Consider the following 16,093-nt stretch of genomic DNA (forward strand, 5'->3'; position numbering starts at 1 on the left):
AATGTCTTATACCGACATATATATGCATGTTCTGAAAGACTTAATTTGCGTTAATACGATACATTTTTTAAGTCCCCATGAAAATTAACTCCCAGGATAACCAGAGAACTAAAATTCTGCAAAGTTTAGGCATGAATTCGTTAAAAAAATTGTATTAATTAATATATGGTACAAAGTAAAATGATTTATAAATGAGGTATTAGTAAAGTAGTGAAAACAGAGAGTAAGAGTATGGTTTCTTCTGCAGGGTGGTGCTCGTGGCTGGCAGGTCCTGCCTTCGTTGACTCTCCAGCCAACGTTACCGTCAGTGAAGGTTCACACGCCTTCCTTCCCTGCCGGGTGGCCAACCTTGGCGACAGATCCGTGAGTAACACCTGACATTTCTTGCTTTTAGTGCTAGAATACATCAATATCCTTTCGTAAACTATAATTATAAGATGAATGTAATTCATTGTCGTAATAATCAACAACTCATCAACGTTTCATGGGTAAAATTTTAGTTATTCGCAAAAGAATTTTTGGATTGTGTTACTGTATAATTGAACAGCTATCACACGAGAGGAAACGTAATGTGTTTATGTTCTTCCTGGACCATTATCATGTTGCTTTATCCTAGTTATTCGACAGGCATGTTAGACTTTCCGTTATGTTTTAAGAGATGTGCGTTGGATAACGTGACTCTGTTTTCCGAAATATTCCTACAAAATCGAAATTAGGTATTTTCTTATTTTGATATGAATAAATGGTTTAGAAAAGTGAAAAGTTGATAAATGAGACTTGTGCATCCTTTGGATATCGCCAGTCAGTAGCTTCTTCAATCTAATGCAGAGAAAGGTGGAAGATGTGGAGGAGTTTGGGGTAATCAGTCCCTCTGCATGGAGTCAATGTGTTCAGTCCATCAGTCTTGATAAAAAGTGCAGATGGGTGACACCGCTACCACTGGTGACACCGCTACCACTGGTGACACCGCTACCACTGGTGACACCGCTACCACTGGTGACACCGCTATCACTGGTGACACCGCTACCACTGGTGACACCGCTACCACTGGTGACACCGCTACCACTGGTGACACCGCTACCACTGGTGACACCGCTACCACTGGTGACACCGCTACCACTGGTGACACCGCTACCACTGGTGACACCGCTACCACTGGTGACACCGCTACCACTGGTGACACCGCCACCACTGGTGACACCGCCACCACTGGTGACACCGCTACCACTGGTGACACCGCTACCACTGGTGACACCGCTACCACTGGTGACACCGCTACCACTGGTGACACCGCCACCACTGGTGACACCGCCACCACTGGTGACACCGCTACCACTGGTGACACCGCCACCACTGGTGACACCGCCACCACTGGTGACACCGCTACCACTGGTGACACCGCTACCACTGGTGACACCGCTACCACTGGTGACACCGCTACCACTGGTGACACCACTACCACTGGTGACACCGCTACCACTGGCGACACCGCTACCACTGGTGACACCGCCACCACTGGTGACACCGCCACCACTGGTGACACCGCTACCACTGGTGACACCGCTACCACTGGTGACACCGCCACCACTGGTGACACCGCTACCACTGGTGACACCGCTACCACTGGTGACACCGCTACCACTGGTGACACCGCTACCACTGGTGACACCGCTACCACTGGTGACACCGCTACCACTGCTCCGCCTCTTCTGTCATCAGTATATAACCTTATCTCCTCGAATATACTGCACTTTTATTAAGTTTGATGGACTGAACACATCGGCTCCAGGATGAGGAACTGATTACCACAATCGTCTCATCTTCCACCTTTCTCTGCACTGGACTGAAGAATCCACTGGCTGGCGAAACGTTTCCAGAATAAAGATACACAAATTTTGCACAATTTTGCAATAGCATTCTGTTATTGCTCCTCTTATTTATTTATTACATTATGGAGTGCATCAAAGAAAATATAAGCTAACAGTCACTCAAATAATCATCTCTTTACTCCCACCTTCCAAAGTTTCCTTGTATCATGATAATTCGCAGAGAAAAACTTTTATATACGTCTTGATTTCTTAACGGCGGCCTTCACTATATCTGTCTACGGACGGCATTTTATTTATTTTTATTAATGTAGTTTGAGGCTTAATCACTCCCTAAAATTTATCATGAAAATATTAATAAATTAATGTTGGATGACATTAGCAGGGCAGTTCATTGTAACGTATGGAGAAAGCACACAGAATATTGATTGGTAGACAAGGTTTTTATTCATACGTGTGAACAAGTGTTATTTTTGTCAGAACTGGTTGGATGAATAAGAGAGAGAATATTCAACAAGGGAGAAGTTGTTTCTGCTGGGATGTGTTCCAGTAAGGCAGGATGTTCCCTCGTCACCTGCCGAGGGTACCAGGCACACCTTCATGACTGACATCAAGGTCATGCAGGAGTTATAAAGTGCGAAGCAAGATGTCAAGGTCGTGTCTTACTGTGTGAAGTATGACGTCAAGGTTATGCAGGAGTCTTAGTGTGTGAAGCATGACGTCAAGGTCATGCAGGAGTCTTACTGTGTAAAGCATGACGTCAAGGTTATGCATGAGTCTTACTGTGTGAAGCATGACGTCAAGGTTATTCAGGAGTCCTACTGTGTGAAGCATGGCATCAAGCTCATGTAGGAGTCTTACTGTGTGAAGGTTCCCGTTGACAGAAAGACTTAAATGTTGGTGAATGGCTCTTGATATCAGAAATTAGAGATTTCTTCCTCTTACTCTTATCAAATCTAACAACTTCAACTTGTCAGTCGCTGTATAGTCTGTGAATATAAAGCGAATACGACTCTTTAATTATAAAAGACCACCGTGTTAAAAGTTTTTAGCAATTTATTTATTCCTGGAAACCCTAATGAAATACAAGCCCAGAATTTTATTATTACAGTTGAGTTAAATAAGTAATTATTCCGGATTCATAATACTTTTTGTATATGATTTAAACAGTATTAATGCATACTGTTAATTGGTTTAATGAGATTGGTTAGCCAATAATTTAGACATATTTTCTAGAAAACGTTTCAGTCCAAGGATTTTGATGATAAACGTTACAGTGCCGAAATGTTTTCTAATAAAAACGTCCTAGAATTTTCACACATACTTTTTTAAAGCATTAATGTAAATATTATGCATAGTTTGTGTATTAGATATGTTTATTAGGTAGGTTTTATGGTTACTGTCGAACAAGCGCCGGTAAACATTGAGTTGTTATTGTTCATTCTAGCCTCACCCCGTGAGGGACTCAGGGCGCTGATCAACTGGCCGTCACTCACATAAGCGGAAGAGATGCTAGGTAGAGCACCGGCGCAGTCAAGTTATTGAAGTTACTGCGCAGTGTAGTGTAGTGTGCTCCTCTTCGACGTTCCCCTCGTCCTCTAGACCTGATTGTTGTGCTGTTTGTGGACGGATGTAACAGTGGAGTGTAGCATATGTGGCATGATGCTGAGAAGCATTCTCTTCTTTTGAGCATACCTGGACTATTAACGAATCTACCCAAGACATTTACAGCCTCGTGCATCTTGGTGTGGAAAAAGTTTTATCCCTTTCACTGAGAGCAAAGAATGGGAGTCTCAACGCTCTTGCTCTTCAAAGTACAATGATACTCATGTCCCATGAGACTCATAGATAGTTGTTTTTCTTATTTTTCATGGTTCGAAACGAAAGCATGCTCATTGTTCAATGATGTGTTATGATGGGTATCTATAATTCTTGTTTATCTGTGATTAGTTAATTTTCTTACATCAACAGATCGATGATACAAGTAACCAAAAGTACATTATATATATATATATATATATATATATATATATATATATATATATATATATATATATATATATATATATATATATATATATATATATAGATATATATATATATGTATATATATATATATATATATATATATATATATATATATATATATATATATATATATATATATATATATATATAAATATATATATATATATATATGAAGTATATATATATATATATATATATATATATATATATATATATATATATATATATATATATAAAGTAGGTAGTAGGTTGGTAGACAGCAACCACCCAGGGAGGTACTACCGTTCTGCCAAGTGAGTGTAAAACGAAAGCCTGTAATTGTTTTACATGATGGTAGGATTGCTGGTGTCTTTTGTGTGTCTCATAAGTATGCATGATTACACGTACGTCTTGCTACCTTTACTTACACTTAGGTCACACTAAACATACATGTACGCGTTTATTTATACACACTCATCTGAGTTTTCTTTGGTTTTATCTTAGTTCTTGTTCTAATTACTTTTCCTTTTATATCCATGGGGAAGTGGAATAAGAATCTTTCCTCTGTAAGCCATGCTTGTTGTAAAAGTCAAATAAAATGCGAGCGAGCCAGGAAATATGCTAATGCATTCAGAAAACAAAGAAATAGAAGCAGATAAATTATATTAACGGAGATATAAGAAAGGACCTGGAAAACACTTTCTCAACTAATAGACTCTAGCTAGTTCACTAAATCCAAAAATATAGGTCTAACTAAACTTCCAAGCCTCTGAGACAGCAAATAATTTAAACTACTTCTTCTCGACTATTGGAACAAATATAGCCAGCAAAATGCCGAACGCTCGTGCCCAAGTTTGGGATTACCTCACTGATAACCAGCCGAGCTCGCTGTATTTATCCCAGCTACTTCAACCGGTGAAAAATAAAGCCGCAAACAAAGAACGTTAACAACTAGTATTTTACATGAAATATTTTTGCGTGTTATTTTCACCAGTTTTTACACTTTTGTTCAATAAATCAATTGAAGCCAAGACTTTACCTTTCACACTTAAACTAGCAAGTTTGTCTGCTGCACATTCAAGCTGCGAATCCTTCATTACACGACCACTTTCTGGGTCTACCGTTTGCATGTTGCAACAGAAATCGCGATTAGTTAGACTACACGACGTTCTTCTAATCTTTAACTATCCAAGTTTGGTGAGCCTGTGCTCAATGCATCCTCAGTTTCCAGTTCTTAACTGACAGTAGTGGAACCCGGTGTATCTTCCGTTGTTGAGACCCATCCACAAGAAGGTTCAAAATGTAAGGCATTCAGAGATGCTCCTCTGTTTACCACTGTTATAATGTGTGGTTATTTAAGTTACTGTCACCTTTCTGTCACCTTGAATCAGTCTAGCCCTTCGTTTTTGACCTCTCTTATTGTTAAGACGGTTTTCCCCACAGAACTGTTGCTCGCTGGCTGTTTTGTGTTTTAAACCATTCTCTGTAAACTCTAGAAACTGCGAAAATCCCCGGAGATCAGAAGTTTCTGAGATACTCTAACCATCCCGTCTGGCACCAACAATCATTCCACAGTTTAAGTCACCTTGATCACATTTCTCCCGCATTTTGATGTTCAGTCTGAACAACAGTAGAATCTCTTGACTATGTATGCATGCCTTTTGGCACATAGGTGCTGCCATATGATTAGCTGGTTAGATATTTGCATTAACGAGCAGGTGTACAGGTATTCCTATTGAAGTGGCCAAGTGTACAGTAATCGATTTCATAACCAAGCACAATATCCTTAGCCCAGTTCAGTTCAGCTTCTGACCAGGACGAAGTACCGATGATGCAAGAATAATAAATATAAATACCTAAATGTATTCCTCTCTTGAAAATAATTAATATTCAATAAGCCTCTTTTTCGACTTAAATCCATCAGTACAACAACATTCTTTTGATCAAATTAGAACATGGTGGAATTAGAGGATATTCTCTCATACTTAAAATCTTACTAGACGGATTGATCGGTATGTGATCATTAATGACTCTTCCTCAGCAACTTAACCGGTCAACATATGGGCTCCACAAATCCCTCTGCGATTCCTTTTCTACATCAGTGACCTTCACAGGGACTTAAACAAATTTTGTTTGCAGATAACACGACCTTTGTCACCTAAAATGTGATAAGAGCTATTATATATTTTTAAGCTTACACTGACTATGCATTGCTGTCTGTAGGTATGCATGTGCATCTAGATAAATTGCAACATCTATATTCCTCCTCCCTCACTCCCCTCCATCTTTCCTCCGAAAGATAGGGAAGGAGGATATAGATACATCTTCATAAAATTCCTTTTATATTGTGAGAGGATTTTTGACGAGAGATTGCATTTCTCAGCTGATAGTAACTGCAGCTCTGCCCGAGAGAAACCCATTTTGAAACTCCCGAAGCTGATGGATGACTGATGATATTCTCATTGGTTTACTGAAATCTATCTGCGCAGGATGATGGATTTCAACATGGTGTATGTGCCCATCTGTGTGACAGAGCAACACAGAAAACATTTGATCTCAGATTAAGGAAGCGGAATAGTGTTGATAAATCCAACTTTGTTTACTATAAAAGTTAATGGTTACTGCATTTTATAGCCATTAAGCTTACTTTTTGTGCGGGTAAATTTGGTTTAGTGCTAAATTAGTTTATAAAATTTGGAATCGTTGGAATCGTTTTCTGGACAAAATATCAGGATTAAAAATTTGATGCCGATCAGAAAAGTCGTGCTTCAGTTAACGTTATTTTTGGGGTTCATAAGTCCCAATTTGCCTCTTTTATTAAATTAATAGTGATTGTGATTTTTATTCATTTACAAAAAATGCCTTGTTTTCTCGACTTGAGAATATTGATGCTGATATAGGCAATAAGAAGGATGACACCTATAAGATTAAACTAAAAATTAAAATTTAAATATTTTTTCTTACTTGAATGTAGAGAATTTTGAACAGAGTATGAATATTAAAAAAATCGTTTTATAAGGTTTTAAAATTTAGCGAATATTGATCCTCTATACCAAGGATCTCCAAACTGCTGCCTGCGGGCCTCATGCCGCCCAACTCAACATTTTATGCGACTCTCAGTTTCAGTCACTTCAGTCACTTAAACTTAAGGATTTTGTTGCTTGCAACGATTTATATGTCAAAATTTGCTCAAATTTTAACTATAATCTTTTCATTTTAAAGATATTCCCTTTAGTTATGGAAGATAAAAGACAAAGAAGAGTGCAGAGTGAGTGCCGCTTATTTGATGAAGAATGTGGCGTAAAGTACCTCTTGGTTGAAGCTGGTATAAAGCCTTGTGTCGTATGCCACGAAACTTTTGCAGTTTTGAAGGAGTACAATGTACGTCTGCACTGCATAAGTAAACATAAACCAAGTTATTCCCAGTTCACAGGAACACAACGTTTGGAAAAATCTGAATCAATGCATCACAGGTTACTTTCTCAACAAGGTTTTTTACGCAGAAGAGAGCTGAAAGTGAAGCTTTAACCAGCCAGTTACAAAGTAGTTCATGCGTTAGCTAAAAGTGGAAATCCATTCACTGATGGAGATCTCATCAAAGAGTGTATAATGGAAACAGTGGGAGAAATATGCCAAAAAAGTAAATCTGTTAAAAATCCTCAGTCTTACGCCAAATACTGTTGTTCATAGAACTGAGGATTTACGAAGCAATATATTTCATCAGACTGCAGACAAATCACGAAAATTTCATTTCTGTTCTCTAGTACTCGGCGAATCGAATGTCAGTGATACATCACAACTTCTAGTGTTCATCAGTGGGGTTTACAATGCATGTAATGTCACACAAGTATTAACTTCAATGCATAGCATACATAGCACAGGAACCAGAAAAGACATCCTCAAAGAACTGCCCAAAAGAATTGCATTACAATATAACCTGGAATGGAATAAACTGCAATGCCTGACAATTGATGGAAGAAAAAACATGTCTGGGGTGATGGAAGGTTTGGTTGGACAAATTGCCTATTTTATGAGGAAGGTGATTCTCATAGTCCATGTTTTTGCATTGCGTTATTCATGAGCAAACATTGAGCGGAAAATATGTGGATATGTCATGCTTTCTGAAACCTGTTGTTTCAAAAGTGAATTTCATTAGATCTCAATGCTTAACCACTTAATCATTTGCAGTTTCATGATTTTGTGAAAGAAATTGGTTCTGAGTTCGTTAACTTGCCTGAAGAATTAGGAAGTATTTTTCCTTTATTTCATGAAGGTTGAACCAGAGTTTGCCTCAGAATCATGTGGGATGAATCACTGTGGCAGTCTTCCTTGCAATTACAGACGCCTCCCTCTTTAAATGAGTTTATTTCAAGGAGCCCCGTTTGCTTTGTTTAACTTACAGAAGGATTCCCTTTCAATGGCCCCGTTTTCTCGTGGATGATAATCCCTAATTGCCAGTGATTTCCATATCACTGGCAATATAATTATGTATGTAAAATTACTTATATCTTAGCGGAGTCTGACGGAATTTTTTGATAATTGCTACGTTACTTTCGTTTAGGCTACTGTTAGAAAATCAGCGCTAGTGGGATTTTTCTAATGCTATAATATTCAACCTTTCTGGCTATGGGTACGGGTACGCCTGTGGGCATTTCATGTTCCCTTCTCTCTCTCTCTCTCTCTCTCTCTCTCTCTCTCTCTCTCTCCTCTTTTTTTTTTTTTTTTACACAGGGTTTGACAAGGTTAAGGATCCCTAACTTTATTGACAAGCTATTTACAGGTTAAGGATTCTCTCTCTCTCTTCTCTCTCTCTCTCTCTCTTCTCTCTCTCTCTCTCTTCTCTCTCTCTCTCTCTTCTCTCTCTTTCTCCCTCTTTTTTTTTTTTTTTTTTTCTTTTTTTTACACAGGGTTTGACAAGGTTAAGGGTCCCTAGTTTTATTGACAGCTATTTACAGGTTAAGGATTCTCTCTCTCTCTCTCTCTCTCTCTCTCTCTCTCTCTCTCTCTCTCTCTCTCTCTCTCTCTCTCTCTCTCTCTCTCTCCCTCTTTTTTTTTTTTTTTTTTTTCTTTTTTTTACACAGGGTTTGACAAGGTTAAGGATCCCTAGTTTTATTGACAGCTATTTACAGGTTAAGGATTCTCTCTCTCTCTCTCTCTCTCTCTCTCTCTCCCTCTTTTTTTTTTTTTTTTTTTCTTTTTTTTACACAGGGTTTGACAAGGTTAAGGATCCCTAGTTTTATTGACAGCTATTTACAGGTTAAGGATTCCTAACTTTATTGGCAAGCTAAGAGCTGTTACCTACATGAAAGCATTTTTATTGTTATGAGACATACAAGTAGGAAACAGGATGAAGTTGGAGCCATCTGTGGGCCAGCATTTTCATTTGATCAACTGACTTTATCTCGTTGACATCATTATGCTGTACGAATGTGTTCCATACTCTAGTCATCCTGGGTATGTATGATCTCAGATGGAGTGATGTTCTGGAGAAGGGTACAGCCAGAGTGAAGTTGCTGCTTTCTGCCCGTCTTGTGGCATAAAAGCTTGTTTCACGCTGTCCTCGAAGTGGATCCAAGTGTGGTATTCTGACAATATTGGCCTTGTACATAACAGTAAGGCCACCCACATCCCTCCTATGTTGAAGGCTCTGCTGAAATGACAGATCTATCCAGGATGGGTCCAGGCGAGAGACGAGACGTCTTGCTCTGTTCTCTACTCTGTCAAGCAGTCGCAGATGAGAGGGGGGGGCAGGCAAACCAAGAAAGTGGAGCATACTCAAGGTGCGAGCGTACTTGTGCCTCGTACAGGATCCTGCAACCCCTACTGTCAAGCAGATGGGAGATACGGCGAAGTGCTGTAAGCTTCCTGGCTGCCTTGTTTGCAAGATTTACAACATGGTTCTTCATGGTTAGTTAGGAGTCAAATTTCACCCCAAGGATATCAACTTCTTCTCCAGGTGCCAACATCCTCCCATTCATCCTTACTACTGCACCAACATTACCATCATGGTGCCTAGAGACGATCATCATTTGCGTTTTCTCAGGTGCAAATGTTACTTGCCATCTATTTCCCCAAGCTGATATAGCTCTCAGCTGGTGATTGATGTAGCTTAGAGCAGCTGGTTTTCTTCTCTTGGATAAGTGAATGTCAGTGTACAGTCGTCTGCATATGCATGTGATTCTGGGATGAGATGAAGAAGGCTGTTGAAGTAGACATTCCATAACAATGGACCCAGCACGCTTCCTTGTGGAACACTTGCCCCAATAGGATGTCTTGCTGATTCCGTTCCATTGAGAACTACACTTAGAGATCTACCATGAAGGTAGTCACTGAGGAGACATAGCGTAGAGCCTGCAATTCCCAGTGCTTGAAGTTTTGCTAAGAGGCCCTGGTGCCACACCCGGTCGAAAGCGCCAGCAGTGTCCAGTGCTACCACACAGCTGACTTTGGATTCATCCAGTGACTGGTGCCACTTAGTGGAGAGGTTTAACAACAGATCAGCAGCAGAGTAACCTTTCCTGAAGCCATATTGACGATCACAAAGTTGTGAGTGGTAGTCAAAAAACTCTGTCATTTGTCTTGAGATTATTGTCTCAAGGATCTTACCAGTGATTGACAGGAGTGACACTGGTCTGTAGTTGCTGATTTCTGCCCTGCTCTTCTTTTTGTGAACAGGGACTACATTCGCCTCTTTCCATAGAGAGGGCCATTTACACTGTACTCGGCAGTGCTGAAACATGCGAGTTAGAGGTGCTGCTAGCTGGTCTGCACATCTTCTCAACAATCTTGGGCTCAACTTGTCTGGGCCCACAGCCTTTTCTTGGTCAAGCGATTTAAGTAGGAAATGCACCTCCTCCTGCCTTATTGTCACCACTGACAGTTTTGACACAGTTCTTGCAGCTAGCCAAGGAGGGTCCCTTGCTGGATCAGGAACTTGCATTTTGGTAGCAAAGTGTTCAACAAAGAGGTCCGCCTTCTCTTGACTACTAGTAGAGGTGGTCCCATCCTGTCGATTTAGAGGTGGAATAAGTTCATCAGGCAGATAACCTTGTCTGTCCTTGACCAGGGACCACCAGGTTTTGGAGCCTACCCTAACTGATGCTAACTTTCTTTTAGTGTCCACCTCCCATTTAGCAATGGCCCACTTTTGAACATCACCCATATGCCTACAGGCTTGCATGTGCAAGTTCCTGTTATAGGTGGTAGGATGTCTCTTATACCTTCGCCATGCTTTGTACTTAGCAGTAGCAGCCTCTCTACTTGCCATCTATTTCCCCAAGCTGATATAGCTCTCAGCTGGTGATTGATGTAGCTTAGGGCAGCTGGCATTTCTTCTCTTGGATAAGTGAATGTCAGTGTACAGTCGTCTGCATATGCATGTGATTCTGGGATGAGATGAAGAAGGTTATTGAAGTAGACATTCCATAACAATGGTCCCAGCACGCTTCCTTGTGGAACACTTGCCCCAATAAGAAGTCTTGCTGATTCCGTTCCATGATCTACCATGAAGGTAATCACTAAGGAGACATAGCGTAGAGCCTGCAATTCCCAGTGCTTGAAGTTTTGCTAAGAGGCTTTGGTGCCACACCCGGTCGAAAGCACCAGCAATGTCCAGTGCTACCACACAGCTGACTTTGGATTCATCCAGTGACTTGTGCCACTTAGTGGGGAGGTTTAACAACAGATCAACAGCAGAGTAACCTTTCCTGAAGCCATATTGACGGTCACAAAGTAGAGAGTGCACTGTACTAGGCAGTGCTGAAAGATGCGAGTTAGAGGTGCTGCTAGCTGGTCTGCACATCTTCTCAGCAATCTTGGGCTCAACTTGTCTGGGCCCATAGCCTTTTCTTGGTCAAGTGATTTAAGAAGGAAATGCACCTCTTCTTGCCTTATTTTCACCACTGACAGTTTTGACACAGTTCTTGCACCTAGCCAAGGAGGGTCCCTTGCTGGATCAGGAACTTGCATTTTGGTAGCAAAGTGTTCGGCAAAGAGGTCCGCCTTTTCTTGACTACTAGTAGAGGTGGTCCCATCCTGTAGATTTAGAGGTGGAATGAGTTCATCAGGCAGATAACCTTAGTGAACTAGGTTTGTTTCATATTGGGATGTCACTCGTGGCAGATGTATGCTCAAGGATTAATTTCAGCCTCCTCTTGTTTGAATACCCGCATCCGCAAGTAGTCTATATAGCAATGAAACAACGAAACAAGTGGTTTTGAATCATTTACCAAACTGCAGCAGGCCAGGATTCGACCCCACGACACGTTGTCCCACTTCAAGAGGCCACGCAACGTACATGTCATCTTACCATCTAGTGCCTCCCACCAAGGCAGGGTGGCCCGAAAAAGTAAAACTTTCATCATTCACTCCCTCACTGTCTTGCCAGAGGTACACTTACACTACAGTTATAAAACTGAAACATTAACACCCCTCTTCATAGTGCAGACACTGTACTTCCCATCTGCCGGTTTTGCTGAATCCCTTTATAAGTGTTACCTTGCTCACACTCCAACAGCACATCAAGTCCTAAAAGCCATTTGTTTCCATTCACTCCTATCTAACACGCTCATGCATACTTGCTGAAAGTCCAAGCCCCTCGCAAACAAAACCTCCTTTACACCTCCCTCCAACCCTTCTTGGGCAGACCCATACCCCGCCTTCCCTCCACTTTAGATTTATACACTCTGGAAGGCATTTATTTTGGTCCACCCTTTCTATATGTCTAAACCTCTTCAACATCCCCTTCTCAGCCGTACGTCCCGTACGTCTATATTTCCAGTCTACGAATTCTCTGCAGTATATTCACACCACATATTGTCCTGAAACATGACATCTCCACTGCCTCCAGCTTTCTCCTTGTTGCAACATTCACCACCCATGCTTCACACCCATATAAGAGCGGTGGTGTAACTATACTCTCATACATTCCTCTCTTTGCTTCCATGGACAAAGTTCTTTGTCTCTGCGGACTCCTAAGTGCACCACTCACGTTTTTCCCTTCATCACTTCTGTGGATCACCTCATATTTCACAGACCCATCAACTGAAACGTCTCTCTCTCTCTCTCTCTCTCCCTCCCACAATCCAGGGAATACATCGTCTAGGATCGTGTTGGACGTCCTCCTTTTTTCAACATCTTCGCAAGATCCTGATGATGTGTTTATTGCAACACGAAAGGCCTAGAACTATTAAAATACTCCCCCATTTTTGTTTAATATATATATATATATATATATATATATATATATATATATATATATATATATATATATATATATATATATATATATATATATATATATATATATATATATATATTTCACTGTGTTCGTTTAGTATTAAATTATTGTAAACAAATCTAAAATATATTTAGTTAGGTTAGGCTAAAATAAATTGTTCTTGTTATAATAAGGTTAGGTAAGTTTTCTAAGATGCTTTCGGTGCAAAATTTAAAAAAATTACATTATCACTAATGAAAAAAATATATCTTTAAACGTATAAGAGAAAATTTTAGAAAGGACTTAATTTTAAATGAGTTCATGCTAATTGACCAGTTTTACACATTCGGCACGACATATATATATATATATATACCTATATATATATATATATATATATATATATATATATATATATATATATATATATATATATATATATATATATATATATATATATACATTTGAATATATATATATATATATATATATATATATATATATATATATACATATGAATATATATATATATATATATATATATATATATATATATATATATATATATATATATATATAGGTATATATATATATATATATATGTAGTGCCGAATATGTAAAACTGGTCAATTAGCAAGAACTCATTTAAAATTAAGTCCTTTCTAAAATTTTCTCTTATAAGTTTAAAGATATATTTTTTTGATTAATGTTAATGTAAAAAATTTTAATTTTGCGCCGAAAGGAACTTAGAAAACTTACCTAACCTTATTATAACAAGAACAATTTATTTTAGCCTAACTCAACTAAATATATTTTAGATTTGTTTACAATAATTTAATACTAAACAAACACAGTGAAATATATTTTTTTCGTTAGGTTCAGAATGATTTTGGCAAAATTTTTGCATACCCAAATTTTCACTTGTTCTATATGGCAAGGTGAGCGTTGCTATTTAAGCCAAGATCGCAAGTTCTGCATATTCGGCACGACATATATATATATATATATATATATATATATATATATATATATATATATATATATATATATATATATATATATATATGTCGTGCCGAATAGGCAGAACTTGCGATCTTGGCTTAAATAGCAACGTTCATCTTGCCATATAGGACAAGTGAAAATTTGTGTATGCAATAATTTCGCCAAAATCATTCTGAACCTAACGAAAAAAATATATTTCACTGTGATTGTTTAGTATTAAATTACTGTAAACAAATCTAAAAAATATTTAGTTTGGTTAGGCTAAAATAAACTGTTCTTGTTATAATAGGGTTAGGTAAGTTTTCTAAGATTCTTTTGTAGCAAAATTAATTGTTTTTACATTAACATTAATGAAAAAAATAGATCTTTAAACGTATTAGAGAAAATTTAAAAAAGGACTTAATATTTAGTGAGTTCTTGCTAATTGACCAGTTTTACATATTCGGCACGACATATATATATATATATGTGTATATATATATATGTATATATATATTTATATATATATATATATATATATATATATATATATATATATATATATATATATATATATATATGTATGTATATATATATATTTATGTCGTGCCGAATAGGCAGAACTTGCGATCTTTGCTTAAACAGCAACGCTCATCTTGCCATATAGGACAAGTGAAATTTGTGTATGCAATAATTTCGCCAAAATCATACTAAACCTAACGAGAAAAATATATTTCACTGTGTTTATTTAGTATTAAATTATTGTAAACAAATCTAAAATATATTTAGTTGGGTTAGGCTAAAATAAATTGTTCTTGTTATAATAAGGTTAGGTAAGTTTTCTAAGATTCTTTTGGTGCAAAATTAAAAAATTTTACATTAACATTAATGAAAAAAATATATCTTTAAACGTATAAAAGAAAATTTCAGAAAGGACTTAATTTTAAATGAGTTCTTGCTAATTGACCAGTTTTACATATTCGGCACGACAATATATATATATATATATATATATATATATATATATATATATATATATATATATATATATATATATATATATATATACATAGATATATATATATATATATATATATATATATATATATATATATACATAGATATATATATATATATATATATATATATATAAATATATACATAGATATATATATATATATATATATATATATATATATATATATATATATATATATATATATATATATATATATATATATATATATATATATATATATTTGCCCGACTGCGGCAGGCCAGGATTCGACCCCACGACACGTTGTCCCGCCTCAAGAGGCCACACAACGTACATATCGCCTTATCATCTGAGCCATCGATCCTACAAACAACGTGAGCTTAGTGAACTAGGTTTGTTTCATGTTGCTATGTCACTCGTGGCAGATGAATGCTCAAGGATTAATTTCAGCCTCCTCCTGTTTGAATACCCGCATCCACAAGTAGTCTATATAGCAATGAAATAACGAAACAAGTGGTTTTGAATCATTTCCCAAACTGCGGCAGGCCAGGATTCGACCTCACGACACGTTGTCCCACTTCAAGAGGCCACACAACGTACATGTCACCTTACCATCTAGTGTCTCCCACCAAGGCAGGATGGCACGAAAAAGTAAGACTTTCATCATTCACTCCATCACTGTCTTGCCAGAGGTGCGCTTACACTACAGTTATAAAACTCTATCATTAACACCCATCCTTCAGAGTGCAGACACTGTACCTCCCATCTGCCTGTTTCGCTGAATCCTTTTACAAATGTTACCTTGCTCACACTCCAACAGCACATGAAGTCCTAAAAGCCATTTGTTTCCATTCGTTCCTGTCTAACAAGCTCAGGCATGCTTGATGAAAGTCCAAGCTCCTATCACACAAGACCTCCTTTACACCTCCCTCCAACCCTTCTTGGGCGGACCCCTACCCCGCCTTCCCTCCACTTTAGATTTATACACTCTGGAAGGCATTCTATTTTGTTCCCTCCTCTCTAATTGTCTAAACCTCTTCAACATCCACTCCTCAGCCCTCTGGA

General features: G+C 38.0%; 1 protein-coding gene across 1 annotated transcript in view; it reads left to right on the plus strand.

The window, feature by feature from the left end:
- The first annotated feature begins 250 nt into the window (after positions 1-250).
- LOC138853703 (uncharacterized) overlaps positions 251-16,093 on the plus strand; it is a 193,985-nt gene continuing 178,142 nt past the window's right edge. The window contains exon 1 of the mRNA XM_070091940.1: positions 251-363. The gene's annotated coding sequence lies outside the window, so the exon portion shown is untranslated. The remainder of the gene's footprint in view (positions 364-16,093) is intronic.

Source organism: Cherax quadricarinatus, chromosome 37 (genome assembly GCF_038502225.1).
Source record: "Cherax quadricarinatus isolate ZL_2023a chromosome 37, ASM3850222v1, whole genome shotgun sequence".
NCBI lineage: Eukaryota > Metazoa > Arthropoda > Malacostraca > Decapoda > Parastacidae > Cherax > Cherax quadricarinatus.